This window comes from Bubalus kerabau, chromosome 12, assembly GCF_029407905.1.
Source record: "Bubalus kerabau isolate K-KA32 ecotype Philippines breed swamp buffalo chromosome 12, PCC_UOA_SB_1v2, whole genome shotgun sequence".
Lineage (NCBI taxonomy): Eukaryota > Metazoa > Chordata > Mammalia > Artiodactyla > Bovidae > Bubalus > Bubalus kerabau.
The window spans coordinates 54,374,504-54,391,978 of record NC_073635.1 but is presented as its reverse complement, the minus strand read 5'-3'; the positions used below and the strand labels follow the sequence as shown (position 1 = coordinate 54,391,978).

The window sequence follows — 17,475 nt, the reverse complement described above, 5'->3', positions numbered from 1 at the left end:
CCAGTCCTTGACAAAGACATTCCCAGGTCACAAAGCTGACAAAATGTCAATCTAGTCTTCAAAAGCATTTATATCCATTTCAAAGAGAGGAGAAAGTCCATACAATTACAAGTTTTCTCAAAGAGAAGAGAAAGTCTATAGAATTACAAGTTTTCTCAAGTAAAGGTTCAAAGAAAAAAAGAGGGGAGGGAAATCTTTTCCCTTATTATCAACAGGGAGAACTGAGCGTCTTATTTTTAATTCATATTTGTCTTTATACTATCGTTTGAGAGTTAAAAACAAAACTCACAGAAAGCACAATTTTTATTGCAAGAAACACTCAAACCCTTATCATCTTCCAAGCCTAAATAAAGCTTGGATTAAGGACTCCACAATTGAAAGGGCCAAGGGACCAACTTCAAAGCTGAAGAAGACATGCTAAGGCAGAATCATTGTTCCTCCAAGATTCAAATTCAAAATATGACATGAGCAACATAGTACAAGAGACACTCTGACTCCATTAAACACTGTATATATGTTTTCTTCAGTAAGGTGATTCCTCCAAATTCAATTCTTCCATCACTTAAGATCATTTTTTTATCCCAATGTTAACTGTTCATGCAGTTTGAGAACTCAGTGAATACTGTCATCTGATAGTAGACCCAGAGATTGCTTCAAGAAAGATATCTGAAATCCAACTAAATCAGCCTGAAGGAAAGCACAGGCTCACAAGACAGAAACCCTAGGAGTCTTCCTTGACACAGTCTGGAAAGCAAGCTTCATCAGGACCAACTCATAACTGAGTAACTAAGTAAAGTTTTGTATGTGAGTGTTCATTCATGTCCATCTCTTCATGATTCCATGATTGTGTGCTCCTCCAGGGATCTTCCTGACCCAGGAATCCAACCTGTGTCTCTTATGTCCACCTGCACTGGCAGGCAGGTTCTTTACCACTGGTGCCACCTAGGAAGCCCTACATTAAGTGCTTAACACATACTGTTTCATGAAAGTTTCTCTCTCTCTCACACACACACACACACACACACATGCTATGAAGTATTATCCCTACATCACAGATGAGGAAACATTTCTAAGAACAGTGGTTCACCATTCTGGCTGCAAATTACAATCATCGGAGCTTCTCACTAACAATTCCATCTCTGGCTACACCTCAGTCCACTGAAATCAGAAGCTCTGGGGGACAGATCTACCACCTATATTTTTAAAAACTCTGCAGGTGACTCCAAAGCACAAAGTGGATCACCACTGTTTTCATCACTCACTCACTCAGGGCCATTCAGGTTGAAAGTGGCAGAGGAGGTCTTTCCAAAAGCCCATGATCTGTCTGTATGGCTATACTGGAGGCTCTTGAAACCCTGGAAGGAAAGTTAGAATCTGTTGGAGAGATTCATGAAATTACTAGCACAGACCTCACCTGCAAAGATTCTGAGTTTCTATTGGTACAGACTGGGGCTCTGCCATGGGTATTTTTAATATACTGTTTTAATACATAACCAGTTTTGAAAATCATCACTTTTAATATTATTCTTACTGGTTTAATTTTTCAAAACTCTAACAATTATTTTCCTGCATATCTTGAAGGCTTTTGCAAACTAATTTATATTTCTACATGCTCTGTCATTGGTCTTTTCTTCCCCTAAGGGAATGTATTTAGAGTTCCTGACCTCCATCTGCTAATAAATATGATCAAATACTTTAATAATGAGTATATATTGAATGCACTCAACATAATACATATACCCAAACATCAGACAGTGCCTCAAAAAACAGAGGCTTATGATTAAATATTTCACTGGTGTTTATTTTGTTGATATTTATGATATAAAAATCTAAAAAAAAAAAGAGGAAGGAAATGTCCTCATTTCAGTTCAGTTCAGTTCAGTTGCTCAGTCGTGTCCGACTCTTTGCGACCCCATGAATTGCAGAACGCCAGGCCTCCCTGTCCATCACCAACTCCCAGAGTTCAACCAAACCCATGTCCATCGAGTCAGTGATGCCATCCAGCCATCTCATCCTCTGTCGCCCTCTTCTCCTCCTGCCCCCAATCCCTCCCAGCATCAGAGTCTTTTCCAATAAGTCAACTCTTCACATTAGGTGGCCAAAGTACTGGAGTTTCAGCTTTAGCATCATTCCTTCCAAAGAATACCCAGGGCTGATCTGCTTTAGAATGGACTGGTTGGATCTCCTTGTAGTCCAAGGGACTCTCAAGAATCTTCTCCAACACCACAGTTCAAAAGCATCAGTTCTTCGGTGCTCAGCTTTCTTCACAGTCCAACTGTCATATCCATACGTGGCCACTGGAAAAACCATAGCCTTGACTAGATAGACCTTTGTTGGCAAAGTAATGTCTCTGCTTTTCAATATGCTATCTAGGTTGGTCATAACTTGCCTTCTAAGAAGTAAGCGTCTTTTAATTTCATGGCTGCAATCACCATCTGCAGTGATTCTGGAGCCCAAGAAAATAGTCTGACACTGCTTCCACTGTTTCCCCATCTATTTCCCATGAAATGATGGGACCAGATGCCATGATCTTAGTTTTCTGAATGTTGAGCTTTAAGCCAACTTTTTCACTCTCCTCTTTCACTTTCATCAAGAGGCTTTTTAGTTCTTCTTCACTTTCTGCCATAAGGGTGGTGTCATCTGCATATCTGAGGTTATTGATATTTCTCCTGGCAATCTTGATTCCAGCTTGTGCTTCTTCCAGCCCAGCGTTTCTCATGATGTACTCTGCACAGAAGTTAAATAAGCAGGGTGACAATATACAGCCTTGACGTACTCCTTGTCCTATTTGCAACCAGTCTACCTCGGCCAAGTCTAAATAATTTCTAGCAATGAGAGGAGTGAGAACTCCAAAAGCAGAAAACTTAAAAAGAGAAAAATGTCACATATCTAGAGGGTCTCACATTGTCATTAAGTCATCTTATAAATGGAAAACATAACAAAAGGTAATTCTAAGAAGGGACAAGGTCTTCATGTACAAAAGTGGACATGAGTTCATAAAATGCTAAACAGCTGAAAATACTGATTTTTTAAAAAGATTCTTTTGTTATTTTTTTTTGTTTATACTTTTTTGTTCTTGGAGTTTTTTAATGGCTTCACTGAGGTATAAATGACATATAGTAAAGTGTACATAATTAAAATTTATAACCGATGTGTTAATATATCTATACATCCATGAAAACATGACCATAATCCAGTTAGATATCCCCCAAATTTCCTCATGCCTGCTATAATCCTTCCCCACTGCTGTCCTATGTGCTTAGTTGCCAAATCATATCCAACTCTTTGTGACCCCATGGACAAATCTCTGCCCATAGGGATTCTCCAGGCAAGAATACTAGAGTAGGTTGCCAGGCCCTCCTCCAGGAGATCTTCCCAACCCAGGGATTGATGGGTTGGGACTGTCTGGCATTGCAGGCAGATTCTTTACCATCTGAACCACCAAGGAAGCTCAAGAATACTGGAGTGGGTAGCCTATCCCTTGTCCAGAGGAACTTCCTGACCCAGGAATCGAATTGGGGTCTCCTGCATTGCAGGTGGATTTTTTACCAGCTGAGCTACCTGGGAAGCTCCCCCACTCCTAGGCAACCAGTTATCTGATTTCTGTCATTATAGATCAGTTTTCAATTTCTAAGTTTTAAATAAATGGGATCATACAGTATGAGGTACTATATGAAGTCATACAATATATACTCATTTTTTGGCCTCTTTTACCCTGCACAATTATTTTGAGAGACATCCATTTTTGTTGCATATATCAATAGCTAATTCTTATTCTTTGCTGAGTAGTACTCCATTATATGGACATATCAGAATTATCTATCCATTCATGTGTTGATGGACATTTAGATTTTTTTCCAGGGTTTTGCTCCTACAGATTAAGCTACCGCACTCATCTCACACACTAGTAAAGTAATGCTCAAAATTCTCCAAGCCAGGCTTCAACAATATGTGAACCATGAACTTCCAGATGTTCAAACTGGTTTTAGAAAAGGCAGAGGAACCAGAGATCAAATTGCCAACATCCGCTGGATCATTGAAAAAGCAAGAGAGTTCCAGAAAAACATCTATTTCTGCTTTATTGACTATGCCAAAGCCTTTGACTGTGTGGATCACAATAAACTGTGGAAAATTCTGAAAGAGATGGAAATACCAGACCACCTGACCTGCCTCTTGAGAAACCTATACGCAGGTCAGGAAGCAACAGTGAGAATTGGACATGGAACAATAGACTGGTTCCAAATAGGAAAAGGAGTACATCAAGGCTGTATATTGTCACCCTGCTTATTTAACTTCTATGCAGAGTACATCATGAGAAACGCTGGGCTGGAAGAAGCACAAGCTGGAATCAAGATTGCCAGGAGAAATATCAATAACCTCAGATATGCAGATGACACCACCCTTATGGCAGAAAGTGAAGAAGAACTAAAAAGCCTCTTGATGAAAGTGAAAGAGGAGAGTGAAAAAGTTGGCTTAAAGCTCAACATTCAGAAAACTAAGATCATGGCATCTGGTCTCATTACTTCATGGGAAATAGATGGGGAAACAGTGGAAACAGTGTCAGACTTTATTTTCTTGGGCTCCAGAATCACTGCAGATGGTGATTGCAGCCATGCAATTAAAAGAAAAACTTACTGCTTGGAAGAAAAGTTATGACCAACCTAGATAGCATATTGAAAAGAAGAGACATTACTTTGCCAAAAAAGGTCCATTTAGTCAAGGCTATGGTTTTTCCAGTGGTCATGTATGGATGCGAGAGTTGGACTGTGAAGAAAGCTGAGCACCGAAGAACTGATGCTTTTGAAGTGTGGTGTTGGAGAATACTCTTGAGAGTCCCTTGGACTGCAAGGAGATCTAACCAGTCCATTCTAAAGCAGATCAGCCCTGGGTATTCTTTGGAATGAATGATGCTAAAGCTGAAACTCCAGTACTTTGGCCACCTCATGTTAAGAGTTGACTCACTGGAAAAGACTCTGATGCTGGGAGGGACTGGGGGCAGGAGGAAAAGGGGATGACAGAGAATGAGATGGCTGGATAGCATCACTGACTTGATGGACATGAGTTTGAGTGAACTCCAGGAGATGGTGATGGACAGGGAGGCCTGGCGTGCTGCAATTCGTGGGGTCTCAAAGAGTCGGACACAACTGAGCGACTGAACTGAACTGAACTGAACATTTGCATATAAATCTTTGCATAGACATAAGCTTGTTTTCTCTTGGGTAAATATATGGTAAATATATATGCTAGATTATAAGGAAAGTGCAGGTTCAACTTTTTAAGAAGCTACCAAACTCTTCCAAAATGGTTATACCACATTATATTCTCACCAACAGAATATGAAACATTTTGTTCCTCTACATATATGACAAAAATTGATACAGCTAATTAACTTGACCTTTTAAACATGAAGTGCAGCTGTAAAAATTTATTTTACTTTCCTGTCTATTATTCTAACATTTCTAGGTAGGTTTTGAGTCATTGATTTTTCTCCTCATTAATTGTCATATTTTCCTGATTCTTTATATGCCTGGTAACCTCAAGATGCCAGACATTGTGACTTTTCCCTTGTATGATGCTGGATATTTTGTGTTAATATAAACAGTAAATATTCTTGAGCTTTGTTCTGGGGCAAAGTTAAGTCACATGAAAATAATCTGATCTTTTTAGGTCTTGCTTTTGGTATTTGTTAGTTGAGATCAGAGTTCTATATAGTATAGAGCTAGGGCTAATTTTTCCACACCACTGAGATAAATCTCATCTGAATAATCTACTGATACTCCATGAATTAGTATGTTTTCTGGTCTGGCTTGTGGAAACAGGCATATTCCTAGCCCTGCGGGTACTCCAGGCATTTTTCTCTCCAGTTCTTCCAGGTGGTCCTTTCCCCAGTTGTGGGAAGTTTCTTCATAAGCATGAATCCTCAAAGAGGACTCTCTGCAAGTCTCTGAAATTCTTTCTCAAATTCTCTCTCCTATGAATCCCAGCCTCCTTGGTCTCCCCAGACTTACAGATCTGTCTCCTCAACTCAGAGAGCCTGCCAGTTAAAACTTGGGTTCCTCTTATTTTTTTTAACCACTTAAATTTTTATTCCTTTTTTTCCAAATTTTAAACTTTTCATTTTGTATTGGGGCATAGCCAATTAAAAATGTTGTGGTTGTTTCAGGTGAACAGGGAAAGGACTAAACCATATATATACATTTATCCATTCTCTCGCAAACACCCCTCCCATCCAGGCTGGCACATATATAACACTGAGCAGAGTTCATTGAGCTATGTAATGAACTCTGTTCATTGAGCAGAGTTCCTTGCTGGTTATCTGTTTCATAGACAGCAGTGTGCACATGACCTGCCCAAAGTCCCTAACTATCCCTTCTCCCCAGGCAATCATAAGTTTCTTTTCTAAGTCTGTGACAGCTCCTCTCTTCTGATTCAGAGTCTAGAGACTCTGTCCATGCAGTTAGCTGGAACAATCATAGAACCCACTTCATTTCTTTGCTTATGGATTATTGTCCTTTGTTATTTTAAGTATTTTGTCTGGTTTAGTTAGTTTGAGGTGGGAAGATATATCTGATCCTTATTATTCTATTTTGGCTGGAAGCAAAAATATTCCCTGATGATTTAAAATTCCCTAATTATAGATATTTAATACACTTATAGAACTAGGATCAGAGAAGGCAATGGCAATCCACTCCAGTACTCTTGATGGAAAATCCCATGGATGGAGGAGCCTGGTAGGCTGCAGTCCATGGGGTCGCTAAGAGTCAGACACGACTGAGCAACTTCACTTTCACTTTTCACTTTCATGCATTGGAGAAGGAAATGGCAATCCACTCCAGTGTTCTTGCCTGGAGAATCCCAGGGACGGGGGATCCTGGTGGGCTGCCATCTATGGGGTTGCACAGAGTCGGACACGACTGAAGTGACTTGGCAGCAGCAGCAGAACTAGGATTGCATCAAGGCAATGGAAAATACAAAATGCCCCAATAAGAGCAGGATTTCTCTTGTGGTATACAACACACAGTGAAGCCACATGGAGACTCAATCTGCTCTGCTGTATTACAAGTGCTGTAATAATAAAGATTTTATCTCTCATTCTTAGTGTATGCTTCCATTGTCCCTCATCTGTGCCCCGCAGGAGCAGGATGAATGGTGGTCATTATTAGTTTATATTCTCCTTTCACAGCTGAAGTCTGTTTCTTTTGCTTTAACTGAGGCAACGCACTATCTCAAATAATCACTAATATGTCTTACTACATAGATCTGAAAAGAACTTCTTTAGCATTTTTTAATAGGCAGAAAGAAACTGTAATAAAAGATCCCAAGTCTGGCTCCTTTTTAACCCGCATGAAGGCACAGGGGCTAACTCACATGCCTTTAATAATTCTAACTGTGGGTCTGAGGAATGTTGGTATAGAATGGCTGATTAGAAGAACGACACATGGATAATACATGGTGAGGTTTCCCTTGGAAGCCAGTGGAAAGGACACAGAGGCAGTATGGAGTTTTAATGCAGCCTTAGGTGTATCTCAGTTCTGATTCAATATCAGGAAGTGTGCCGTGTTGGGCATGGCTCTTGACCTCACTCATCTTTGATCTGATCATTTTGAAGTGAACACAGTGACCCCGTCTTGGAGAACTGGTGTTGAGACAGGCTGGGACTGGGACCCTTGCTGCAGTGCCACCATGCTTGCACCTGGACACACCTCTCAAGCAGCAAAATACAAATAAACTACACAGGACTAAAAAATAACTGCATGCTTGTGCAGTCGGGGAAAATTCTGGACCAAAGATACAAACAGACAAAAAAAAGAAGAAGGGAAAAAAACCACCAAAGAACCCAACTGCCACATTTGAAGAGTCTGCAGCAAAATCAGAGTATTGTACATGTCCCCTGCACACAGCACCACCTAAACCATCCAAGACCCGATAGAGCCTGAATTTCATGTCTGGTCTCTAGTCAATTTCTATTGATTGGGGAAGGTCTAGAACCCTGGTCATTACCAGTATGAGAATTGTATAGAAAATTCATAAAGCACTTAGCATAGGCCCTGCCACCTAGAGTCCCTTGGACTGCAAGGAGATCAAACCAGTCAATACTAAAGGAAATCAACTCTGAATATTCATTGGAAGGACTGATGCTGAAGCTGAAGCTCCAATACTTTGGCCACCTGATGCAAAGAGCCAGCTCGTTGGAAAAGCCCCTGATGCTGGGAAAGATTGAAGGCAGGAGGAGAAGAGGGTGACAGAGGATGAGATGGTTGGATGGCATCGCCGACTCAATGGACATGAGTTTGAGCAAACTATGGGAGATAGTGAAGGACAGGGAAGTCTGGCGTGCTACAGTCCATGGGGTCGCAGAGAATCAGATACGACTGAGCGACAGCAACAATTGCCTCCTAGTAACAGCATACATCCCAGAATTTGCAGTCAGATACTGCTGTTAATTGTCTGTGGGGTTAATGGTTGGTCATTCCAACATGAGGTTTAGTTTCTGCTTCTCAGAGATGGTGTGAGGATGATGTTGGATAATGCAGGAGAAAAGCACTTAGGAAATGGTGTGTAATAAATATTGTTGAGTTATCTATAACAAGCACTTTGACAACCCATAAACCCTCAGTGGGATTCTTGTAGGAAATTAAAACACTTGGGGGTGAGAGGTGACAGTTGTTATTTTAATCTCCCTCCAACCAAGTCTTGATTTCTTCCAAGTCAACAGTGCATTCTCCCCAGAACCAAAACAGTTATTCAGGGACTGTCAAGATAAACACCCCAGTGTTCATCAGACCTAATTAATTTTTGCATTATTATTTTTTAAATATTTTATGTATTTTCAATACAAATTGATACAATAAAAACCAAGCAAGCATACAACATTCCGCATTATTATTTTATCAGGTCTCACATTTTGGCATTAAATAATGATATAAATCAACTAGAAAACAGCATGAAAACACCAATAAGGCAAACATTATCTTAACTTTCTCATATTGTTCTCTCACAATGGTCTTGTGATAGAAGTGGTTAGGAGGAAAAGAAAAAATATCTCTTAAAATGATCCCTACCATAAATATTTAAATTTTGATGCTGTTTATGCTAGATTAAAAAAAAAAAATCTAGGCTAGGGAAAATGCAATACTGTCTTCAGTAGTGATGTAGAGATAAACAAGAATAATAGCAGTAATGCACCACATAATACATAGAGAAATAAAATTGATAAAGAATCAGAAAATAAAAGTCCCTCAAGAAACCTTTTCATAAAGTACATATAAACAGGAATTCTGGAGCAGTTAGAAATCTTCTTTTATTTAATCCCATGCCGACTATACTGAGAATCGTCATGAATACAAAAGAACAAACACTCTTTTTGTATTAAAATCGCAGTCACAAAATAGTTCAAATATACTAAATATTGCAAATACGAATTTTGAAATATAACTTTAAGTTATTAAGAGAATCTGCTACTAGTTCTTGCAAAAAAAAAAAAAAAATCCCCTCTGACACAACAAAACCTAGTTACACAAAGCCAAATTCATTCAGAGGTTGTAGAGAAAAAAAAAATCATTTGATCATTTTCCAATAATTTACAGAAAGAATTGAAGAGATTTATGTTAAAAATACACAGAGCCACACACACCATCAGTTCTACTTCTTTTCGTTTTTAATTTTTTTATGCTTTTTTTTGTTGTTGTTTATTTGAGTGCACTGGGTGGTTAGTTGTAGGATATGGATCTAGTTTCCTGACCAGGGATTGAACCTGTGGCTCCCTGCATCTGAAGTATGGAGTCTTATCCACTGGACCATCAGGGAAGTTCCCTAGTTCTACTTATTCTTCTTAGTGTTGGTGCTCTGCAGGGAGTGGAGGGGAGGGAGTGGCAAGATTGTTGGGGGAATGGGGTGGTCAAGTCACTGTGGTTTTGAACAGACTCCCTGTGTGGATTCTGAGAGTACACAAACACGCAACAACTTTGCTTGAGTTTCTACTTTTTCAAAGGGAAATGATAAAACAATTTATTGGAAAGGTCCTAATTTCTACCTGTATAATTCTTGGCTGTATCTAAGTTACTGCTAACTTAATTGCTTTAGCCTAATTAATTATTTACACTTGGGCTTTTAAAGGTTCCAAGGTAAAGTGTGGTCAATTTCCTTTCCCAAAAAACAGCAGAAGGCATTAGCTGGAACGAGGTAGGAGAGGGGTGGTTGGATCGGGGTGAGTTGAAGTCCTAGGCAAGCACAACTCAAGGGAAGATGACATGCCAAGTGAAGAAAGTCAGAAAAAGAAAGACAAATATCATATGACCTCACTTATATGTGGAATCTAAAATATGACATAAAAGAACTTATCTATGAAACAGAAACAGACCCAGAGATATACAGAACAGACATAATTACCTAAGGGTAAAGGTGGTGGAGGATGGATAAATTAGGAGCTTGAGATTAGCATATATAAGCTACGATATATCAAGTAGATAAACAACAAGGTCCTATTGTATAACACAAGGAACTTATTCAATGTCTTGTCATAAACCATAATGGAAAAGAATATGAAAAAGAGTATCACTGAATTACTTTGCTGTAAACCAAAAACTAATACAACATTGTAAATCAACTATACTTCAGTTAAAAAAAAAAAAAAAGATGATAGTGGTCCCCAGCATCTGTCTGCCTTGAAGCAGGAAGGGAATAACAGACTGAGGGCAAAAGTGAAGGGGAAAGTGGTGTGGACCAGTTCGTGCTCAGGTATGAGAACCATAACTAAAAGAATTCTCCCCTTCTTCCCTTTTCCCCCCAACTTACTCTCCCATCTTTAAAGCCCAGTATTTCCTAAGAATAGGACAAAACTCACCTAAATAGAATCTCTATTTAGTATAAACAACAAATATCAAGTCAGTCTTTAAACAGAGAGAAAGAAAGGGGAACTATCAAAGGACCCTGTGACCCTGACTGTAGGGGAACAAGGATGATGATATAGCGTAATACTCAGCAAACATCATCAAGGGTCTACTATGTCCAGAAACTGAGCTTAATGCTTTTTTAACACGACTAACATTTATGAAATACGCTAGCATGTATCACATACTATCTTAAAAGTTCATCATGAACCATCTCATCTAATCTTTAGAAAACCCTATAAAGATGACTATGTTCCCATTTCACAGGTGGAGAAACTAAGGCTCAGGAAATAGAAGCAATCTCCCTTATGTTACATGGCTATTAGGAACAAAGGACAGATTTATACCCAGATAATCTGACTCTAAAGTTCTATCTTCATTCACTCTGCCATACTGCAAAATAAGGCTTTCCTGTAGAGTTTGATGGAGAAGGCAATGGCAACCCACTCCAGTACTCTTGCCTGGAAAATCCCATGCGCAGAGGAGCCTGGTAGGCTGCAGTCCATGTGGTCGCAAAGAGTCGGACATGACTAAGCAACTTCACTTTCACTTTTCACTTTTCACTTTCATGCGTTGGAGAAGGAAATGGCAACCCACTCCAGTGTTCTTGCCTGGAGAATCCCAGGGATGGGGGAGCCTGGTGGGCTGCCGTCTATGGGGTTGCACAGAGTCGGACATGACTGAAGTGACTTAGGAGCAGCAGAAGAGTTTGACAAGGTTTGGAAGGGTTGGCTGGGTAATGCTAATATTATCTATCATTCATATTCCTTACTGTGACCCTTACTCTGCCCTTCTGGTTTCTGCAGTCTCATACACTAAATGTAGGGAAAGTTTCTGCTGCTGCTAAGTCACTTCAGTCGTGTCTGCCTCTGTGTGACCCCATAGATGGCAGCCCACTAAGCTTCTCCGTCCCTGGGATTCTCCAGGCAAGAACACTGGAGTGGGTTGCCATTTCCTTCTCCAATGCATGAAAGTGAAAAGAGAAAGTGAAGTCACTCAGTCGTGTCCGACCCTTAGCGACCCCATGGACTGCAGCCTACCAGGCTCCTCCATCCATGGGATTTTCCAGGCAAGAGTGCTGGAGTGGGGTGCCATTAAGTTAAGTTTTAAGTGTTAAATTTTCTCTCCATATGTCTGTTGGCTCATACCCACTCAACCTTCACATAGCTATGCTAATGAGGGCAGAGGCAGTTCAAAAGAAGGGATCTGAGTGTACTGTGTAATGTTAACATCAGCAGAGGTTTCCTTCTAATTAGGTATTCTTGACATTGTTGGTAAAAAGAACTAGATTTTCTAAGTCTATAGCAGCTGATTAGCAAGAAAGCTCCATGAGGCTTCCTCTGGGAAACAGAGAGAAACCAGTGCAGGGCACTGTGGAGGGGGTGGGAAGTGGTGGTTTGAAACCCAAGTCTGTCACTTAATTCCTGGGTGATCTCCAGAGGGGCACGAACCTCTTTGAGCTAATTTAGTCATCTGAACAATGGAAAAATAAGACACCAGCCCCCATAACAGTATTGTGGGAACAGAAAGGGACAACATATGTAAAAGATCTAGACCCCAGCTGACATCAAATAATGCTATGAGCATGTTACCTTGAACTTCATAGAGACTAATCTGCTATTCCTATACTTCACTGCCTATTGGCCAGTCCAGTTTCCTCTTAAATTAATTGTAAGTGCTGTATAGATGGAGAAGCTCTATACAGTCAGCAAAAACAAGACCGGGAACAGACTGTGGCTCAGATCATGAACTCCTTATTGCCAAAGTCAGACTTAAATTGATGAAAGCAGGGAAAACCACTAGACCACTCAGGTATGACCTAAATCAAATCTCTAACGATTATACAGTGGAAGTGAGAAATAGATATAAGGGACTAGATCTGATAGACAGAGTGCCTGATGAACTGTGGACGGAGGTTTGTGACATTGTACAGAAGACAGGGATCAAGACCATCCCCAAGAAAAAGAAATGCAAAAAAGCAAAATGGCTGTCTGAGGAGGCCTTACAAATAGCTGCGAAAAGAAGAGAAGTGAAAAGCAAAGGAGAAAAGGAAAAATATACCCATTTAAATGCTGAGTTCCAAAGAATAGCAAGGAGAGATAAGAAAGCCTTCCTCAGCAATCAATGCAAAGAAACAGAGGAAAACAATAGAATGGGAAAAACTAGAGGTCTCTTCAAGAAAACTAGAGATACCAAGGGAACATCTCATGCAAAGATGGGTTCAATAAAGGACAGAAATGGTATGGACCTAACAGAAGCAAAAGATATTAAGAAGAGGTGGCAAGAATACACAGAAGAACTGTACAAAAAAGATCTTCATGACCCAAATAATCACAATGATGTAATCACTCACCTAGAGCCAGACATCCTGGAATATGAAGTACAGTGAGCCTTCCTAAGTGGGCCTTAGGAACCATCACTACAAACAAAGCTAGTGGAGGTGATGGAATTCAAGTTGATCTATTTCAAATCCTGAAAGATGATGCTGTGAAAGTGTTACACTCAATATGCCAGCAAATTTGGAAAACTCATCAGTGGCCACAGGACTGGAAAAGTTCAGTTTTCATTCCAATCCCAAAGAAAAGCAATGCCAAAGAATGCTCAAACTACTGCACAATTGCACTCATCTCACACGTTAGTAAAGTAATGCTCAAAATTCTCCAAGCCAGGCTTCAGCAATACGTGAGCCATGATGTTCAAGCTGGTTTTAGAAAAGGCAGAGGAACCAGAAATCAAATTGCCAACATCTGCTGGATCATCAAAAAAGCAAGAGAGCTCCAGAAAAACATCTATTTCTACCTTATGGACTATGCCAAAGCCTTTGACTGTGTGGATCACCACAAACTGTGGAAAGTTCTGAAAGAGATGGAAATACCAGACCACCTGACCTGCCTCTTGAGAAATTTGTATGCAGGTCAGGAATCAACAGTTAGAACTAAACATGGAACAACAGACTGGTTCCAAATAGGAAAAGGAGTACGTCAAGGCTGTATAATGTCACCTTGCTTATTTAACTTACATGCAGAGCACATCATGAGAAATGCTGAGCGGGATGAAGCACAAGCTGGAATCAAGATTTCTGGGAAAAATATCAATAATCTCAGATATATAGATGACACCACCCTCATGGCAGAAAGTGAAGAAGAACTAAAGAGCCTCTTGATGAAAGTGAAAGAGGAGAGTGAAAAAGTTAGCTTAAAGCTCAACATTCAGAAAACTAAGATCATGGCATCCATTCCATCACTTCATGGCAAGTAGATGGGGAAACAGTGGAAACAATGGCTGACTTTGTTTTGAGGGGGCTCCAAAATCACTGCAGATGGTGATTGCAGCCATGAAATTAAAAGACACTTACTTCTTAGAAGGCAAGTTATGACCAACCTAGATAGCATATTGAAAAGCAGAGACATTACTTTGCCAACAAAGGTCCATCTAGTCAAGGCTATGGTTTTTCCAGTAGTCATGTATGGATGTGAGAGTTGGACTATAAAGAAGGCTGAAGGCCGAAGAATTGATGCTTTTGAACTATGGTGTTGGAGAAGACCCTTGAGAGTCCCTTGGACAGCAGGGAGATCCAACCAGTCCATCCTAAAGGAGATCAGTCCTGGGTGTTCATTGGAAGGACTGATACTGAAGCTGAACCTCCAATACTTTGGCCACCTGATTCGAAGAACTGACTCATTTGAAAAGACCCTGATGCTGAGAAAGATTGAAGTCAGGAGGCAAAGGGGACGAAAGAGGACGACAGAGGACGACATTACCAACTTGATGGACATGAATTTGAGTAGGCTCCGGGAGTTGGTGATGGACAGGGAGGCCTGGCATGCTGTGGTCCATGGGCTCACGAAGAGTCAGACACAACTGAGTGACTGAACTAAACTGATCTGAAGTGCTGTTTGCATTGCAAAAGTTCTGTACTAGTAGATCTCATATTTTATTATAAGTATCAAGGAGGGATATTGTGAAAAATGCAGATCATTTAAACTACTCATAGAGATTCCGATTCAGAAAGCCTATGATGGGGCCCAGAAATTTGTATTTTTAGTAAGTCTGCTCAGAAAACCACACATTGAGTGCTTATACAAATATATAAATAAATGAATAAATATACAAATAGTATATAAATACATATACACATAATAAATATACATATGTGTGTGCATATATATATCTATATATATATATTTGACCCTTGCACAACGCAGGGTTGGGCCACCAATCCTCCATGTAGGTGACAATTCAGTTATATTTTAGAGTCAATCCTCCATATAGACTCAGTTCCTGCCTACCTGGGGTTCCATATCCTTGGATTCAACCAACTCATGAATTGTGCAGTACTGTAGTATTTATTAGTGAAAAAATTGGAATGGTGGATCCACACAGCTCAAACCCAAGTTGTACAAAGGCCAACTATATAATGTCTTCCAGAGAGTATAATTTACTCAGTGCACACTAGGCCAAATTAACTAATGCTGCCAAAGCCTCCTATGGCTAATGTTAAGACTACTCTGTAGGGCTTCCCTCGTGGTCTAGTGGATAAGGATCCGCCTGCCAGTGTAAGAGACATGGGTTCAATCCCTGGTCTGGAAAGATCCCACATGCCTCAGACTGACTAAGCCTGTGCATCACAACTATTGAGCCTAGTTGTCCTAGAGTCTGGGAGATGCAGCTGCTGAGCCCGTGTACACAGCTACTGGAGGCCATGCGCCCCTGAGTCTGTGCTGCAAACAGGAGAAGCCTCTTCAGTGAGAGGCCCATGCACTGCAACTGGAGAGTAGCCCCCACCGCCACAACTAGGCACAATCCCATGCAGCAAAGAAGAGCCAGCACAGCCAAAAATTAACTAATTAATTAATGACCAGTCTTTAATATCTTGATGACAGTTGAGAAGGCAGGTCAGGCGGCTCTTAAAAATGCATACTTATTTTTAACTGTGCATGAATGCTTAAGTGACAAAGAATGCTTGAAACAATTTTGAAACGGTATGTGATGAAATGAGTCCAGTATACTTGAGACTCTCTCAGTCCTACACACTGAATTACCTACATACTGAAGCTACCCAGATTATCATCATTTTTTCCCCTTGAGTGTGCTTTGGAAAAAAAATGGATATAGGAGAAAAGTTAACTGTGAAGGAAGCTTAAACAAAAGGGAAGTTTTTACTCATTAAAGATATCAAAAAAGTAGAAAAGCAATGCCAAGGAACCAGTCACCTGAAAGAAATTTTCAGACCTTAATTATGTTAGCAAGTCTTTAAAAATATGTAAATATACCTCTTGTGAGAAATATCAGCAGAATTTTGTTGGCATTGCCTTTCATGTTTTTTTCTGGATTGCTTTAGCATTCTCCAGTTTTCCCTGGATTGTGAAAGGATATATCTATGTAGAAGCCACTAGTGTTCATTAGGAAAAAAATTTTACTTTGATCAAAAGATTTGATATTTAATAAATGATGGAGAAAATGTCAAGTTCTACTAATTGAATCTACCTGTATGAAGCCAGGTGTATGAGCAATACTTCCAGAAGAATTTGACCACAGATAGGAATTGTACCAAGACTTTGAAATAATTTATAATTTAAATGGAGTCAATACAAGTGAGATGTTAATTTTCAGACCTGGGAAGTCAGCCTGCAACCCACGTATACCTATGTCAATACTCCTACAGACTAATGTTCTGGTAGAATGTCCCCACTGAAATGCATCGCTAAGCTTTCCCCTAAATGACAGAGTGAATAGACTCTTCATTTGATACTGAAACACTCTCCACTTTATTCCATCACATCCTCAATTCAGTCCTTTGACTCTCTTCCTTTACTCTCTCCTGGAAGTTGATATTCCTATCCAGCCTGCCATCTGAAATCCATGTTGATATTCTAATCCTTGGTGACCACTCTAGTGTCGTACAGCCCTTGAGGTCTGTGTCATTCAGAACCTGGGCATTTTTCATGCATGTGTGCATACTCAGGGGCTTCCCAGGTGGCTCAGTGGTAAAGAATCCACCTGCCAATGCAAGAAACATAGGAGACTCAGGTTGGATCCCTGGATTGGGAAGATCCTCTGGAGGAGGAAATGGCAACTCACTCCAGTATTCTTGGCTGGAAAATCCCATGGATAGAGGAGTCTGGTGGGTTACAGTCCATGGGGTTGCAAAAGAGTTGGACTGTGTTGATATTCTGCAATAATCCATGGTGATCACTCTGTCCTGAAGCCCTTAAGGTCTGTCGTTCAGAATCTGGCCATTTTGATCTTACCCTTTATCTTTGTCTCTCTAGCAAACAAAAGCTCTTTTAAAGTCGAACTCTATGTCCACTTTCTTATGAATCCCCCACAATGCCTAGCCCACACCTTTGCACATGGTAGACATTCAAAAAAGATTAATTGATGAGAATTGAACACACTGAATATCATGAAAATCTTCAGTGGTACCACAACTATTCCTGAAAGCTACCTACTCAATTGTTAGGACTGAGAGCCACCGTGACACCCTCCATTGCTGCATCATGACGTGCCTCCATTGCTAGCCACTCTGTACATTGGCTTGACATTATAAGAATCTTGTCTTTTATATGGTAGAAATCCAAACCTG

The 17,475-nt window shown here is 40.2% G+C and overlaps 1 long non-coding RNA gene across 1 annotated transcript in view; it reads right to left on the bottom strand.

Annotated features, from left to right (window-relative positions):
* Window positions 1-17,475, bottom strand: part of LOC129624148 (uncharacterized) — a 109,394-nt gene that overhangs the window by 41,583 nt on the left and 50,336 nt on the right. Inside the window, exon 2 of the long non-coding RNA XR_008700780.1 lies at window positions 1,267-1,355. This is a non-coding gene — a long non-coding RNA (uncharacterized LOC129624148). The remainder of the gene's footprint in view (window positions 1-1,266; window positions 1,356-17,475) is intronic.